The sequence below is a fragment of the Echiichthys vipera genome (assembly GCF_963691815.1).
Source record: "Echiichthys vipera genome assembly, chromosome: 4".
In the NCBI taxonomy this organism is placed as follows: Eukaryota; Metazoa; Chordata; class Actinopteri; order Perciformes; family Trachinidae; genus Echiichthys; species Echiichthys vipera.
The window spans coordinates 19,102,255-19,120,923 of NC_139829.1; the positions used below are offsets into that span (position 1 = coordinate 19,102,255).

General features: G+C 39.6%; 1 protein-coding gene across 1 annotated transcript in view; it reads right to left on the bottom strand.

The window, feature by feature from the left end:
• stpg2 (sperm-tail PG-rich repeat containing 2) overlaps positions 1–18,669 on the bottom strand; it is a gene marked incomplete at both ends in the record, with an annotated part of 58,654 nt that overhangs the window by 13,086 nt on the left and 26,899 nt on the right. The window lies entirely within an intron of this gene.

Consider the following 18,669-nt stretch of genomic DNA (forward strand, 5'->3'; position numbering starts at 1 on the left):
TACCTAAATGCTAACATAAGCAGGCTAACATGTCCTAAAGGTCAATACTAACATGCTGATGTTTAGCAGGCAACATGTATATCATATTCACCATCTGAGATAAGTGTGCTAAAATTAATCAGATGAATTATCTCTAAACAAAAAGTACAGCTGAAGCCAACAGGAATGTCATTAGTTTTGCAGGCACTTGGTCATAAACCAAGGTATTGGAAAAAATAATATATTTTGTTAATTTGAATTTCAGGATCACACATTCAAATATACAAAAGTACACCGTCACCTTCAACACCACCCACACAAATTATACCACTAAAGGAAAAGTCAGAAGATAACCAAAAGTCAGGATACATTGTCTGGGGACCATGAATGAATGTCCGCAGTCCTTGTGGTAAATGTTGGGATATTTCACTGAATAAATGCAAACTTTGACATGCTGGTGGAGGTAGATAAAAAGTAAGGAGATCACCAGAGTCATTATGGTTCATTCTCTGAACACCATGGAGATCTTTACCAAATTTATTGGTATTCAAAAGCTGTTGAGACATAAAAAGCTAAAGAAAAGTTAGGGGTGTACAGGAATCAGTATGATCTGATTGTCACTCGTTCAGTCTGTAATCAGTTTCATCAGATCTGTTTAATGTCATATTTAGCAGCCTGCTTTAAAGATAGTAAACAAACCTTCAGCTTGTCTTGTAGACAACCATTATTTTTCTTCGTTCCATCTCAACGATCAAAGTTCGAGAGAGGGCGGGGGGACAACAACAACATCTTGTCGTTGGCAGGGTCAGTCAAAGGAGAGGAATTCTGATACAGACATCGGGCTGGCATTAGGGTCCCCCACAGTTAGTGTGAGAGTGACGGCACTTAAGTCGCTACAGGCTAAAAACAGACTTAAACATAATTTCTATTTATTAAAATGCTTTGCGTCCTGAAAAGATGCCGTCTAACTAGCAAAAGGGGAGTTGGACAGGCTTTAAATGCACTTGTGCCATGCACTTTAGATAAATAACAAACAATGATACATACAAGTACACACATACATCCCTTATAAGATTACACAACCAGAAGGTACCGACACATACTTATTATAAATAACAAATGATCCATTCACCCATCTTTAATCAAAACACACTGTCAAGCTATAATATCATCCATGTACACACATCCATGCATGAATATCACTATACAGACGCAAGGACAGGCAGTACATAATACTACATGTACATAATGTACATGCAAATGAAGACAAACACGCACACAGTAACACACACAACATCTTCTCAACGGCACAAATGAGTGGTTGTCATTATATTAATTCTCCACAGAGGGAGGAACAATGATAGGACATATCACAGGTAATTTCAGATAAATAGCCTCCATAACAAGGCCTTTACATCCTCTGTTGTTAATGAATTGCTAATAATTAGGAGATAATTCACAGAGGCACACTTGCTGACGTGAACATGTAATGGTAATGTAATGGATCTCGGTAGAAATTGGGAACTGAAAAAGGAACAGCTTGAATCCTGTCACCTGGTAAGAAACTTGCTCTAACAATGCTGCAGAGGACTCTCAGTTACTGGGGATTTGTCTTGTCGGTGAGTCTTTGAATAATTGATGACGAAGGCTGAATATAGCTGTACGATCCATTTATCCTAAACATAGCAGAGCTGTCATTTACCTCAAACTGTCATTTCCCGACCGCTGTTTTCTCTGTCTCTTCCCAGGAAGCTGTCCATCTTTAATCATTGCTAACCCAGGCCATTTACCTTTTCATTATAGTCACAGTGGGAAGAAAAAGGAGGCAAGCACAACATGTGCATCACAATACAACCTGGCTCTCTCTCTCTCTCTCTCACACGCACGCACGCACGCACGCACGCACGCACGCACGCACGCACGCACGCACGCACGCACGCACGCACGCACGCACGCACGCACGCACGCACGCACGCACACACACACACACACACACACACACACACACACACACACACACACACACACACACACACACACACACACACACACACACACACACACACACACACACACACACTTGCTGGAAAATAAGATGAATTGAATGATGGTGAGGAAATTTGTGTTGTAACTGTTTCCCATGGTTTGATTTGGAGTATGCCTCATGGAGGATTTGATGACACATGCACACACACACACGCACAGGCACCTGTAGGCACACATCTGTCACAGATCTATCTAACAGTGCAGTGCAATCATTCTCCAACCTCTGCAACACAATGTGCGCACACACACACCTGTCGAGGGGCCCAATGGTCCTTAAATATATGTGAACATGGGGCAAACCACTGTTTCCAGTAGCAGTCATCACATATTGACAGTACTCAGGTTGACTTTAATTACAAACCCTCGACATTTAGACAGCTCAATGCTTATCTTCCGACACACACACACACACACAGACACACACACGCACAGAGACACACCTTTTTCACCTTAACGATTCTGTCACATTGCCCTTGACTGTCTGAAAAATATCTCAGAGTGCAGATAGTATACTGTAGATGCCAGATACACGTTTGTGGCAGGCAGGAAAGTGACACAGAATAACTGAAATTGAAGATTGATGTGATGCTAGCACCAAGACAGATTGTCAGACCAGTATTAAGTATAAGCAAAGCAAGAGAAAATATATAACTTTCTATTTTTTATGCATGCAAAATGTTACATAAAACTTAAAATTGTATTTTTAGTCAATCAAGACAATCACTGCACTACCAATCAAGCTTATTGTGAGAGGAGGACATTAGATCATGAAGTCACAATAAATACTTAATAAACTAACGGGAAAATACTAAATTAAGTTAAAGTCCATCCAGGGACTTTATATGTCCCGGATGTGATGCCTTCAATAAGATATTATCTAGAGTTCAGCCAAAAAATCCAAATCACATGTCAAACCATAGACTGTTAAGCCGGATGACACGTCTCCACTTCCTCCCAATGCAGATAGGGGGAGGGCGCTGCCAACCTGGAATTTTGCGATCAGATTCTGCGCAGTAGTGATCGGCCGAGACTGCACATACATCCGTCCGACCAATCGCGAGTCAATCACTGCTGTCAAGCCTGACATTGCACCATTTTTAAAACACCAAATAACTAATTAAAAAGCAAACTTATCAGAAAAATTAACACATAAACATACATCAATATGATCAGAACTACCGAAAATAACAGAAACCATTTTCGGGGAAAATGTGAGGTGTGAGGTGTATGGGAGGTGTTCTTTGATTTTTTAGTTTTACACATGCCCCATCCGCTAACACTTTTGAGGAGCTGTTAAGCCATCCATCTTTATGTTTGAACTATGGATGAAGCACAAGTTGAAACATTCTTATACATTCACGATATGACAGATCGGATTTCATATTTACACTGCATCATTTATATGTCATCCAATGTTCTGCAATTTCTAATAATCAAAATACTGTACTTATTATTTTCAATACAAAATAATGAGCCCCATTTGTAACTGATGTAAGACTATTCATGTTCTCACCTTCCTGTACGAACAAGAGCATTTCTACATGGATCAACAACATATTACACTGTAGCATCCTTTATATCCAGTACTAAATAGAAAGCATGTCCTCAGCTTAATGTCCTGCCTCATAAGAGCTCAAACTAAATTCTATACAAACACACTGTTCAGATGTTACTTATTTTCTCTTTCTAGAATTTCTTCCACACTAAATTTTCTCACTAAAGGTGCGTTCACACCAAACACGAATGACACGTATGAAGCGACGAGAATAAAGTTGAAAATATTGAACTTATCAGACGACATCTTGCTGCGTCATCCAATCAGCGACGAGTTCAAGCCGACGACGTCACATCCCTCACGTACTGTTGTTTACATTCATGATCTACTATGATGAAATGTGAGCATCAGTAAGCACTTGCTGAGAAATACCCCCCCCAAAAAAAAAATATATATATCAAGCGGTGCGATACAAGCGTCTGAAGAGATTGTATTAGCGTCTATTGCGTCTGGTGTGAACGCACAGTAATGGCCACTGACACCTGACAACCACCATACTAAGGATTTGGCTTTGAATTGTATGTGCAGTGACAGCTTTGACTAATGGCCAGGCAATGAGAAAGAAAGAGAGAGAGAGAGAGAGAGAGAGAGAGAGAGAGAGAGAGAGAGAGAGAGAGAGAGAGAGAGAGAGAGAGAGATGAGTGTGTCTCATTCTCCATCCTCTCATTACTCTTAAAACCTTTCATTCTTCCCCCGCAGAACAGAATGCTATTTTCAGGCTCTGTATTTCCATATTTCAGTTCAGTGTGCTACTGTATAGATTGTATATGTTCTTACTGTGTATGTATGCCAATGCATATGTGCTTGTTTGTGTCTTTCTGCATGTTTCGGCATACCTATGTTTGTGACACTATCGTATACATGACATACTGTATTCACATACCCATTAAAAATCTTTAATGAAGAATATAATGAAGGTTCTGATTTATTTGTATCTTTCATCTAATTTTTATCATTAATTTTATCTTCCCGGGTTCAAAATAAATTTGGTTGTGTGATGTGTTGGGACATAACTGACATTAGTCTGAGGTTCAATTATGAATCTGTAAGTAAGTTCTGCATTTAGTTAACGTCTTACTTAATAGGCATACTCTGCAGATAATGAGCAGGTTGGATATCCCCATTTACAGTCTAATAAAAAATCATGGTCATTTAGGCTTTGCCTCTTACATCCACAATGTCACATGAGGTTCATCTGTTTCTCTTAACAGTGAAACTTACTGGCAGACACAGTGGTGCAGCATATATTGAGTGCACAAATACTGCACAATGAATACATGGTTTGGTGTCCCATGCCACTTAACTCACACATGCTGGGATTCTTTGATATTCTCTCGGTTCCAGTTTCAATTGGGGTCCATTTGAAGTCAAAGCCACTAAACATGTGCCAACATATACTAACTGATGAAGACAAATAAAGAACAATAGAAGAGAGTTTTGTGCTCCATCAATATCAATACCACTGTAATTACTTTTTATTTTTTTTATTTTTACGAATTAAATTTTTTACAGCCTGTACAAAAAGATCTGATATTTTCATACACTTAACCAGAAAATGGTTACCAAACCTATTACAAGTAAGACATTGAGCAATCTGCTGTGTGCACTGGCACTACATTTTTTAATTAAAATTCTTTTCATCTTTGTGTGTTTCTTTATCTTATATAACAAATAGATTGCTGGTATTTAAATGAAAGTGAACTTTGCATTTGTTTGCTTGTTTTCCTCCCAGAATAGTCTATGTCATCATGTGTCATAAGCACAGCTGCTGTCTCATCATTGAGCTTGATAACCATCTGTCTGATTTTAGTAGTGGAGGTGTCATAAGGCCTTAATGAGGTTTTAGACAGGTCTTCAATACAGATGGAATGACAGAGGGAAAACATATGACTCCCATTTGCTTCCTATTCCGCTTTATAGGCAGCAGTTAGTCTAGCAATTTGCTGACAGCTACACTTTTCTGCTGTGTTTTGTAGTCCTGTATATCTTGCTTTCTCCTTCATTGTATTTTACCCTCAGCTTATTTGCATATTATTACCTTGTCTTCTCTTTTTGTTTTTCTTGTTCTCTATATTCTTTCTCTGTCCTTCATTTACTGCACCATCCCTTTCTCTCTTTAAAACTCTTTTTTCAACTCACTCTTCTTCCAATGGCTCAAACACTCTATCTTCCCTTAGGTGTATAATATGAACTGTATCCCTGCAGTCTTGCTTTTCTTTGCCTAACCTCTCTGCATCTTACAAGTGCTTTAGCTATTATTTTAAATCCAAGTCCAGACCCTTTAAAGCATAGACTTACTGTGACTGTCTTCCTGTGACTGATTTATTTACAGAAGTAATTAGTAAACAGTCTGTGGAGTCTGGCAGGTATGTATGAACACTGACAACCACAGCTGGGCCTCCACTGAACCACCAGCAACCTAGCAGAGGTCCAGAAGGCCTGATTTAGTGAAGACCCAGCCCAGGCTTCCTTACATCATATTGGGCGTAGCTCTCCCCACCGTCCCCCTGGCCGCATGCCTGGCTGACTGTGTGCTTGGCTCCTAAAATCATCACCTGCTACTAAACAGCTGTCCATAACCAAACACACACTAAACACACAGCTGCTGCATAAAATGGGTATCTGCACACACACACACACACACACACACACACACACACACACACACACACACGCACACACACACACACACACACACACACACACACACACACAAACACGGCTGCTGGCAACAACTAGTGCCCATAGTTGGAAAGAGAAATGTATATCTAGGCCTGCACATGCGAACAGCGGACACAGCCGCTTACCACATGTGCCTACTTCATCCACATGAGGAGTGGGGTGAAGAGAAGAGAAATCAAGGGGGAGACCACGGCTAAACAGTATTTTCTTTTTTTTTTTTTTTTACGGAAATCATGATTTAGAACTATGCAGTTATGTTATCCCAAAAGCTGCCATTTAAGACAGCCTGTATGTAGTGCAAATGTCTGACTGATGTTCATGCTCCCCCTTGACAGTCATGCTTAGTCGTGCTTAGTCATGCTAAGTGACACTCAACAATGATGGCCCAAAGCGACTGCCAGAACGCCCACCAACAAAAAAAGCGGGATGCTGTTTGTATAACTTTTGGTGAGTGTGGAAAATGGCTTCAGCTGAACCACAAAGAACCCAGGGAAATGTAACCCCTGGAAACAATGCAATCCCAAAGAAAAGCAGCACATAGGTGACATAGCGTTATTTCAGTTTTGAGACGACAGACTTGCTTCAAAATAAGGTACCGTGCAGGGCTCGTCGTGTTGTAAGTAGTCGTAACGTCGCGAGGCAACACAACAAATTTATATCTGCTCTTGAAGAAGCCCAACAGGCAATTATATGATATGATGAGTGCATGACAAAAAGACCAGTGACAGTGATACTTAAGCCTATTCTAGTAAACAAACAACTATTACCGAGTCTTTTGCGACAGTAACTCCATATGAAAAAGGCTCATGCAGGGCACTGTGAGATAACAAATGCCATACCGCACAACATCGCCAAAGACATGGTAGGCCTTAACATGGTGGCCAAAGATGGATTTCAAAATTGCCAGCTGAATGAAAGAGATGCAATTCCCTCTCGTACATACTTAAGTCAAGTTGCCTTCCCAGAAATATATACAGAACGTAGAAATAAGGTTGAGACTTAATTTACTGAATTTAGAATGGTTCATATTTTAACGATATCTCATGTGGTAGGCTAATGTTTTATCATGTTTTATATCTGAATTTCTAAATCGATTATTACTCAGTGAATATTGAACTGAAGCTTGTCCTTTAAAAATTAGGCTTAATTGCAATACAGATCGCAATTGCAGTATCTGTCGGAAAATCGCAATGAGATAGTTTCCTCAAAACGTTCAGTCCTAGGAAAGACAAAAGAAACTGATGGTCTTAAAGAGAGAAAATCAAATACAGATATGGAACAGGAGGACAAGGAAATTGCTGAACATATAAAGACAGCCAGAAGTATGATAGGATGAATAGAGGAAAACTAAATTAAACTGAGGAAATCGGCAGCAGAAGTAAAACTCAAACCTGCTAATAAACATAGACAATCAAATCAAAAGGACCAGGCCTGGTCACATGTCACTTCCACTAATCCAATATAAAAGTGCCAAATTAGTTTTTAATTTGTTTAAATATTAATCGGAATTCTTGGCAGTGTCACAGGTCTGTAGACATCTGCTGACGATTCTATTATTCCCTGATCAAAAGCAGATCGATACAAATGAAATTTGACAGTCTGCTTGGTTTTCTTGAAAATGACACTGGATTTAAGACAAAGCACACAGAAGAAGACAGTGGGCCTCATGCAGCAACATTCTCTTAATTTCTCTTTTATTTTCTGTAAAGAGAAAGAAAGAGAGAGAGAAGCCGACTCCACATGAACCAAACGTTCTTAACCGGCCAATCAATGATGAATTCCACTTGATCATAATTGTATTATTAGCAAAGGTATGGACCCCTAAACACTATAAGGGAAGGTGTTGTGCCTTCGCAAATATAGATTCCCAATAACTGGAGAGATGCCTCCACAAAAAGGCTGTAAGAAGAAGAACTTCAGCAGCATTGAAATGTTACATGAAATTAAACAAGTAAACCTGGTTTTCCAGTGTCAGTGCTGGCAAATTCATCAATCAATTCAACATCTAACACAATTCTAAGCATATGATAATCTAATTAATAAAACGTGTTAGGTTAATTGATGACTCTAAAATTGCCCGTAGGTATGAATGGTTGTCTGTCTCTGTTCGTCTCTACGTGCCCTGTGATAAACTGGCGTCCTGTCCAGGGTGTACCCCACCTCAGGGCCGATGTCAGCTGGAATCGGCTCCAGCCCCCCGCGACCCCGACAGGAACAAGCGGTTGAAGATAAATTAATGAATGAATAACCTATATTTGATAATATGAAGTTTCCTAAAATGTAAAACTGTTTCCTTGCACTGAACAATTTGTACGCATATTGCTCTCTGAAAGGAGGCCCAATATCTTCTTGTTGCACCTGCCAGCATTTTGAAGACAGCGAGAAGAAAATAAACTGTTAAGTATCAGTTTACCTTACTTAAAGCCATAAATACAGTTTGCACTGACCCACATAAGGATTTTGTGGTGCTTTTGCAAGACTTTCCTTACCAGATAAAGAACAGCAGTTGGTGGGTATATATTCGAATAAAACAATGTATGTTTAACGCTGAACTTGGAAAACAGTAGTTTGACCAAAATAAAATACAAAACCATACAAAACAAGAACTAAATTCAAGATAGCATTTTCCTGATATTTCAACCATATGCAAGTCACTGAAGAGCTCTGAAAGTTGAGATATTTTGGTCAAATACTGTATGCATTTGTTTTTTCATCCCCTCTCCTACCAACAATCAATTTGAACCATGGTCTTTAACTAACCTTATAGTTATTTTTAACCATAGCCCTGACTGTTCTCTAAATGTATTTAAGAATTTGTATTGCCTTAACTTAAAGGTGCCTTGTTAGTATTCTTGTAAACTGTTTTCCAGCCATTGTGGCATTGTGTGTTTCCTTGGGGTCTATTTAATGTGTTGAGTGCATTTCTTTTCCCATTAAACATTTTCAGAGCCTTTTTTTTAAAGGTCCCATATTATGATCATTTTCATGATGTATTTTAGATTCTACAAGAACATATTTACAAGCTTTAAAGTTGTACCTTATTATACCTTGTTTGTAGTGGCCACTTTGGCAGTAAGATGTTATTGCAGGCGAGCCTGTTCTTTCAGAGCCCTCGATTTTGTCATGTTCACAGTCGCTATGTGAGTTTACTTTTTTGGGTTCTTTTGTAAACTATTGAAACACATTTACCTTTCTACTTCCAGTCCGTCCCCTATAGTGTATGTTACCCTCTTAAATCCATACAAACACACACATGTTCCTATGACACTTCTGCCCTTACTACAAGCCTGACTCAGAAGTTGGAAGTTCCTGATTTCCGATCACAAGTGAATTCAGCATAATTGTTAGTGAAGATCTGGGCCAGCAGACCAACCGCTGTCAGTAGCGCCACTAACATGGCGGCCTATTTACATCTAGCGAGGGAATCTAATTTTGATACTTTCACAGAATTTATATAGCACCTGCTTATAAAAGAAGACATGGAAATGTCACTTTCTACAATATGGGACCTTCACACATTTTCAATCCTGTATTGTTTACATTGCATACAGTTAGTATGGACACCACAAAAACATCTAGGCCCTCATTTATCAAACAAACGTACGGCAGAAAAACGTGCGTACGACCATTTCCTGGCAAACTCCGGCATTTATCAATTTGGACGTGAGCGGGAGCTACGATCAAATCTCACGTCTGGTCTGAGATCGTGTACGCAGACTTCAGCCTGTGTATTTGCAGTGCATCACAGCAAAATCTGGCTGAAAATAATGAACAAACCTCAGCTGTCATTAAGCATAAGCAGTCACATATTAAGAACAGATCAAAACGGATCTTAAAACGAATAAAAAAATTAAAAATTGTGGTTGGAGCAATTGATTGTACTCATGTGCGTCTGAAGGCACCATCCATGAATGATTACGCATTCATCAATCGCAAAAACTACCACTTGATAAATGTACAGGTGATTTGTGATGCCAAGCTGTCGCTTTTAAACGTGGTGGCCAGGTGGCCGGGGGGGGCACACGCGATTCCTTTATATTTCAAAACAGCTCGGCTCCAGCCCCCCACAACCCCGACAGGGACAAGCTGTTGCGCTTTCCTGAATGAAAAGGAAAGCGCACTGCAGATCCAAAGTCATCTCCTCGGTTAGTGGCTACCATCGATAAATTGCATTAAATCAAACAAGGTATCAGATGATTAACATTTTGGTATGGTTCTTCTAGGTGACAAAGGTCTAACAGAATACCTAATAACCCCGCTGGCAAACCCCGCTACAGAGCAAGAGCGCGTGGGTGAGGCCTCCGAACCAGGAATATTTAAGGGCGTTACATGTTAATGACGGTCGAATTCAGCCGCCTCATTTATCAAGGCCCGCTCATTTGTACGCTGAGATTGGTCCGTTACGCATGTTTCATAAATCACACGCGGGTCCTTTCCTACGACCAATTCTGCGCTCAGATCTGCGCCCGTTTTCACGCAAGATTGATAAATGAGGGCCCTAGCGTTTATCCACCTTCACTTGTAAAAGGTATTTCATTTTGAGCCAGGCTGTTTTAGAGGAAGGGCTCTTTTTCAGTTCACTTGTTTTATAACAGCAAGACAGCAGGAAGCTAAAAAAAATGGGACAACAAGAGAGGAAGAGAAGGGAAGAGAGAAAAAGAATTTCACCAAGCATATGTGATCTTTTCATCCGAGCAATAACTTAGAGAGCATCCACACATCATAAAATCTGAAAGTGCTACACAGACAAGTTCTCCATCTGTGCCCTATCACACATTTTAAGATTCACTTGTTCGGCTCTCTCTTTTCTCCATCTTTTCCTCTGTTGCTCATGCATGCTTCCTCATTTTCCACTTTTATTCCAGTCCCTGAAGCTCTCCTTTGGTGGTAATCTACTTTCATTTATCTTTTACTCTACCACCCCTCCCTCTCCCCATGGTGTTGTTGTAAGTCAAGACAGATTTGAAACAATGTAATAGTGTTATTAAAGATGTCAACATTACTTCTTCATTAGATATGAATCACTTAGTCTTTCCCACACAAAGCAGGAAATTAAGCTTACCACAACTTAATTAGAGGACAGGTGATGTCAGAAGAGAGCATTAGTCCTTTAAGCAAGTGGCAAATTAAAAATCTTCTAAAAGATTAATACTCAAACCATATTAGGTGGTGTTTTTTCACTTGCCTATACTCACATTTCACAATAACATATAATAGGAAAGTTCTGAAATCTGGGATATCTGCATCACCTGCTAAACACCACTGGATCGTAATATTCTTAGTTGACTTTGTGTTGATGTTTCAGTTTTCTCCTTATCAAAATTACAAACATCATCAACATCACAAAGTGTGTTCATATGTGCCTTGATCATTCTCTCCCAGCTCCCAAAATCTATATTTTTGGTTAACCTGCAAATAATAAAACCTGCCAGAAAGCGGTTTCAGTGGCACAAATATTGACACTTGTCCATAGAAACATGTTAATATCAATCGTTGCTATGCCTTTTTCAGTGACTCCCTGACCTTTTCTCTAGCATCACCAACAGGCAAATTTCTATTTGTACACAAGAAATATCAAACTCTCTTGAGAAGACTGCCATGAAATTAACTGAGCACATTTATTTATAAATGATGTTTGGGGGCATTTACTGAAACAACTCAGCTGTTGTTCTTGCGAGGACAGTCTCCAAATTGCTGTATAATTTGTTGAGAATATTACTCCTTGGGGATATTCTGCTGAGATTGTAATGGACCCCATGGCCTTTCCCGAGCACCACAATCAGGACAAAGATTAGTTAAGAGTAGAAAAATAATGCGTGTTATTTGTCAAGCGCAATTCTTTAGAACTGTGAGGCTGCAGCTGGAGTTTCTCGCCAGTTCAGTGCTGAACAGGGCAGGGATCTGTCTCGGCACACAGTGTCTCACTGTTTAAGACAATATGGACTGAAAGCCCACTCTGCAGTGACCGAACCTCTCATCAGCAGAAAGAATGAAAAGGCTAGACTTGCCATTGCTGAGGAGCATGTTGTGTGGACAGAGGAGAACTGGTCCAGAGTGACTTCACCAATGAGAGTCCATTCAGTTTATTTGTGTCAGATGGGAAAAAATTATGTTCAGCGTGGAACATGCAACACCTCCACTGCAATTGTCATCCAATCGGCCCACAATTTCCATGCAAGATAATGTCCCCCATCACACTGCAAAATGGGTTAAGCAGTTCCTTAAAGCTAGGAATATTGAAACAATGAAGTTGCCAGCCCAGAGTCCAGATCTAAACCCCATAGAGCATCTCTGGAAAATCCTTGGCTACAAAGTAATGGCTCAGAAACCCACTACAGTTGCTGAACTGTGGAAGAGAATGCAAAAAGAATGGACCAAGATCAAACCAGAGCAGTGTGAGAAACTAGTGATGTCCTGTGGGCGCAGATTTGCTAAAGTCATTCAAAACCAAGGGCCTCTACCTATTCATTTTTTAATCCTTTAGCCCTAAGAAAACATTGTTGAAATCTTCTCTTCTGACACAATGGTTACTGGTCTCTAATTTTGCTCACTGTTTTTTTTCTTCATAAAATAAAGGTTTTTGTTGAAGTGCCTTGGTTATTTAAAAAAAAAAGGTAGTACAGCAGTGGTATAGCCCCAGTGGATATTCTATCAATTTCCGAACAATACAAAATAACAGTATTTCAGAATAAATCAAGTATTTATAATTTGTTCTCTAATTTTGATCTCCAGTGTAGATCCAGATAACTGTCTGAATTAGAGACTTTTTTTTTAACCAGCCACACTCCCACATATTTTAATGGACAGCAATCTAACATAGTACAGCAGGACAAGAGAATGGAAGCCCAGACAGAGGCGCTTAAAAAGCCAGACAATGACCTCAAATAGTCAGTAAATAATACGTCAACAAGTGAAAGGGAGACAAAAAGTAAATCAGGCTAAAGCACAGCTTTTACATCAGACACTTGTATTTCCTGTAAAGGGAAATTCTTCCTGAAACACCAACTGGAGACACATAGTGCTGAATACACAGAAAAAAGTTACAATTGAAAGATTTAAATATTCTGTATTTTATGTATGTTGCGAGTTGTTGCAAGGCTTCTCCCCCCCTTGTCGGACAGACATTAGAAATGCCACCTTGTTCATTTCAATGGGGCCACCGCCCTGTCCACAAAAAAACCCTCAAGTTAAAGCAATGTAATCCCGCAAAGCACTGTGTTGACCTATTAAATATGCACAACCGCAGATTCCTTTTCAATTAGATTGCTATTGTTTACCTTGCAATAAAACGATTGTTGTCCTGATTACTCTCCAGTTGTAAAATCAGTCTTTATTGTATTATAAACAGCTGTGTAATGTTGCGGCTTCTGATAATCCTTTCACCTCAGAGATCTATTACTAAAATCAGCCTTTCTAATTCACATTTCTGTCACCGGTTTCTAAAACAACACTCAACAACAACAACAACAACAACAACAACGCAGCCTCTTTTTAAGTCTGAATGTCCAGTGAGTAGATGAGGAGAAGTGTTGCTTAAGGGAACTCTATTTTACTTAAATAGTATCCTAAACTTCTGAGTTAAACTCAATCCAGTTTCACTGTGACTGTGGAACATGTGGTAAATCAGCTGAAAGAGAGGCACACATCTACATCTAAGCAACAGACTGATGTGTGTGCAAAATCATTGTTTTACATTTGATGTTTTATTTTTTTAATAGCTGAGAGCCAATAAAAGAGAGTGGTGACAGAGTTCATTCATCATTCATTCATCTTCAACCGCTTATCCCTGTCGGGGTCGCGGGGGGGGGCTGGAGCCGATCCCAGCTGACATCGGGCGTGAGGCGGGGTATACCCTGGACAGGACGCCAGTATATCGCAGGGCACATAGAGACGAACAGAGACAGACAACCATTCACACCTAAGGGCTATTTTAGAGTCATCAATTAACCTAACACGTGCATGTCTTTGGATTGTGGGAGGAAACCGGAGAACCCGGAGAAAACCCACACAGACACGGGGAGAACATGCAAACTCCACACAGAAAGGCCCGAGCCGTGAGGCGACAGTGCTAACCACTACACCACCGTGTAGCCCCGTGGTGACAGAGTACAAAATAATAATGAAAAGAGAGTAAAAAGTCTTTGTCGGAGAGAAAGAAGTTCAATAAAGGTACCGGATGTGACACCACTATCAATCACGTTCACGTTTATGAATTGTTCAAGAAAATATTGAGCAGCGCATGATGTCAGTGTCACTGTCTAAAGCCTCCGGATGGAAGCGGCAATGAAAATTTCTTCTCATTTGGTCACCTTATTGTGCATGTGTGTGTGTCCTGTGTGTGTGCGTGTGTGTGCGTGTGTGTGCGTGCGTGCGTGCGTGCGTGCGTGCGTGCGTCCGTGTGCATTCACAAGCACATGCGTATATGGAAAGTATATGTACGTATTGGGTATTGTTGCATAAACATATGTGTATCTATGTGCTTATGGGCACATTTTGAGTGAGCCACTTCCTGAATATGTGCACTATGTATGTGGCCATACTCGAATTCTCACAGGGACTCATATCATCATCATTACCCTGACAACTGACAGTAAAATCCATATAAAATCTATAACTCCATTTTCATGTTTTTGTTCCTTTCTTTCATCACCCGACTCCCTTGTCTCTCATAAATAGAGGCTGCACTGAGACATGTCATTAGCTGTCCATGGATATATCATAAAAATGCAATGAAACACAGAGACAAAAAGTCAATAAGTGACAAACCTGCTGCAAATTTTCCTCTTCCAGATTCTTCAAGAATATCTTGTCCATGGCATCACCTTCCATGCAGCTGTCACACTCTTTGTCTGAGTCACATGGCTTTTTTTTATTTATTTATTATTGTTATCTCTCTGGAGCCACAGACAGCAATGCCTCACTTTTTTCTTTGTCCACCGGGTTAACCTCTCTTTCTCTCTATCAGTCTCTCATTCTCACTCATTCCTTCATCTCTCTGTCAATCTTACCCCACTTTCATTTTAAGTATTATTTCACCTCCTGGATTCTGCAGAGCAAGGGGGGGATGCTTTGCTTCAGTTTGATAAATGTATGTTTAGCAAACACTCTAATTATCTCAAGCAGAGCTAATAGGATAGATAATTATACATTATACACAGAGGCTCTCTCTCTCTCATCCTCTGTCTTTCCTTGATTCCCACCCACCACTTATTCCATTCAGTTTCATTTCTCTTCTCTTTCTGTTTTTCTCAAGCCCATGTGTACGATATATTTTTCTGAGAGCAATGTGATGTTTTTTTCACGTATAATTGACATTAATGACGTTTTACTGTGTCAGGTCTTGGTGAATGATGTACAGTATGTCTGTGTTACTGGACCAAAAATACAATAGAGTTGCTAAATATGAATTTATGTCAGATATGACTCATGAACACAACTTGCAGAGGAAAAAGGTAGAAAAGGAAACACAGCAGTCCAGTCTACATAGCTTAGTTACTACTTAAGTAACAATTTGAATGCAGGACTTATACTTGTAACAGTATTTATTTAAAAGCTCTGAGTACTTCTTCCACCACTGCCTAGTGAGGAGTAATATCATTGTAGGTGTACTAGTGTCTCTCCTTGGACCTGTCATGACCTACAGACTTATTTCTCCTCCCAAAGGCTGTCTAACAGCTCGCTGCAGTTACATATCTGAACAGATTTACATGGAGGCGCTGTGGCTCTGCCCCACATGGAACTTCTATACTAGTAAATAGGAGTCTAATAACATGATGCATGAGATTAAGCCCCAACTACAGCGACTTCCCAGTTGATCGAATACGGAAGTGCCAAAAATTGCAGTTCGCTGAGTGGCCACTAGGTAGGTTTAATAATAGAGCAGCTTCCAGTTTAGGGGCACAACCAGAAATTTTAGGAGCGCAACTAGTAATTTTAGGGGCATATATCGTAAGTCAAAAATAGATACAGAAATTACAATGTCTCGAATCTCATCTCATCTTCAACCACTTATCCGGGGACGGGTTGCGGGGGCAGCAATTCTAGCAGGGACACCAAACTTCCCTTTCCCGGGCCACACTGTGACTAGCTCACATTTTACGTGTTTGTGTTACGGTGCTGACAGCATTATCTTCTTACACTGCTTATATTGTTCCTGTCTTATCTGTCACTCTTATCTGTTGCTGTTTAGCCACTTACATATTGATATGGCGAGACATCTGGTCGTGCATGTGCAACTAGATGTAAAATTCAGTCGCACACTCTCAAATTTTGGTCACAGTTTGGAGCCCTGTAAACCGTTCTAGTCTGTATGTTTAGGTCATATCTCCATGACAACACTGAGGGGGGCAAATTTTTTTGTACCAGGCTAGTTTTTATTTTATTGGAGGTTAAAGTTCATGAATAATTAGGAGCATGGCCTCTTGAGTGAGGTATACGTCAGCCAGATGGATGTATCTCCCTCACCACAACGTCACATCAATGCCGTTTTTTTGGTAAGAGGAAATGAGGCAGAGTGAAAGTCTGACAAGATGCAAGTTGAGAGAAAGCACCTCGATGGAGATGCTACGTCCATTTTTTTTATACAGTCTATGCATGAGATATAGGCGAGGTAAACCTCATGCGCAAATATTAAACACACAATCGTTGTTTCGTGACTCAGAAACATGGGTCTCGTTTTATACTGTGTTCATTTATTCTTAACCAACGTTGTAATACCCGATGTTAGCAGACATGCTAACAAGCTGACAGACAAGCTTTTCAACAGTTTCCAACACTTCATTTTGATTTGTTCAGTTAACATTACTGTAGCAGGTTAAGTAAGTTAAACAGCATATTAAACATAAACAGCAAAAGTTACCTCAAAATTTTAAGTTGCAAAGTTATCTAATTTTTTACATTTTTAACATTAAATTACTGTAACTCTGGCACATGTATCTTGTTACCTGTCAATTCTGGAAATAACTGCAAAATCACAAAGCATTAGTAAGTGCACAATGTGTATATAATGTATAACTATAAATAAAATAATTGATATTTGTTGCCATGGCATTGGAAGTCAGTGTATCTCTGCCAGTAACCGTGATTGCCAAGTTAAAGATGTGTTAAGTGCCTCATTTCTCTATTAGTTTTCATTATTATTTTCACACCATTGGCGTATTATGAATCCTGCATGCAATCACTGTCAGTGGTACATTTAATAAAAGCCATGTATTAATATTGTCTGTCTGATTCCATCAAGCCAGTTACACACTGTGGAGGGAGAATTTTGAAGTGATGTTCATTATCAGCGTAACAGATATTAGGGCAGATAAACTGCACTGGCAGAGCCATTATTGCTCGGTTACATCAATTTAAAATGACTTGCATGAAGTAAACAGACCATCTTAAACAAGAACTTCATATTGTCAAATATTTGGCTTTTGTATCAGAATAAAACATAACATGGATTTTTATTTACTGATGTTATTGACAGCTACATAAGATATTTTGAAACGTATCGCCTATTAAACTTAAAACAAAAATGAATACTGGAGCACGTAACAAGAATGTTTGAAACTAATTTTAGTTGAGCACAGTAGGAAATCATGAAGGCAAACCCGTAATCTACATTACGTTAATTCACCTTTGGGTACTCTTACACTAAAATAGTATATATTGTGATGTAATTTGATTTGGTGCACCCACTTTACTTCAGCCATTCTTTGCACTTTCACACTGGTTGATTCCACTCAATCATATGTGAGCAGTGGGTATGTAAATATACTATAACTAGATATGAACAGGTGGCCATTTTGTATGTGCATGTGGCCATGCCCTATACTCAAAATGTAACTTGTAATCTGTGGTTGCCATGCAGTCGCGTGCTTTGAGACACTGTTGAAGTCGTTAACACTTCCTCTTCTGCTGTGTGACATCAGGATCTGTTTTTTGCAACTCCACCAATGTAACTATCTACTTCCACTTTAATTATTATTAGTCATATTTAAATTATTATTACTGCTATTACTGCTACTATTCATATGATTCTAGTATATCCATTGCCATAATTATTATTACTGTATTTTCCGCACTATAAGGCGCACCACATTATAAGGCGCACCTTCAATGAATGGCTTATTTTGAAACTTTTTTTTCATATATAAGGCGCACTGCATTATAAGGCACATAGAATAGATGCTACAGTCGAGGCTCGGGTTACGTTATGCATCCATTAGATAGAGCTGCGCTAAAGGGAATGTCAACAAAACAGTCAGATGGTTGTTGCTTCCTCCACTTCCGCAACATTGATTCGTTAATGTTAAACTCTCTCGCTGCTGCTCTATTCCCGTGTTCTACTGCATGACTAATCGCCTTGAGTTTAAACTCTGCGTCGTAAGCATGTCTCTTGATAGGAGCCATTTTGGGGT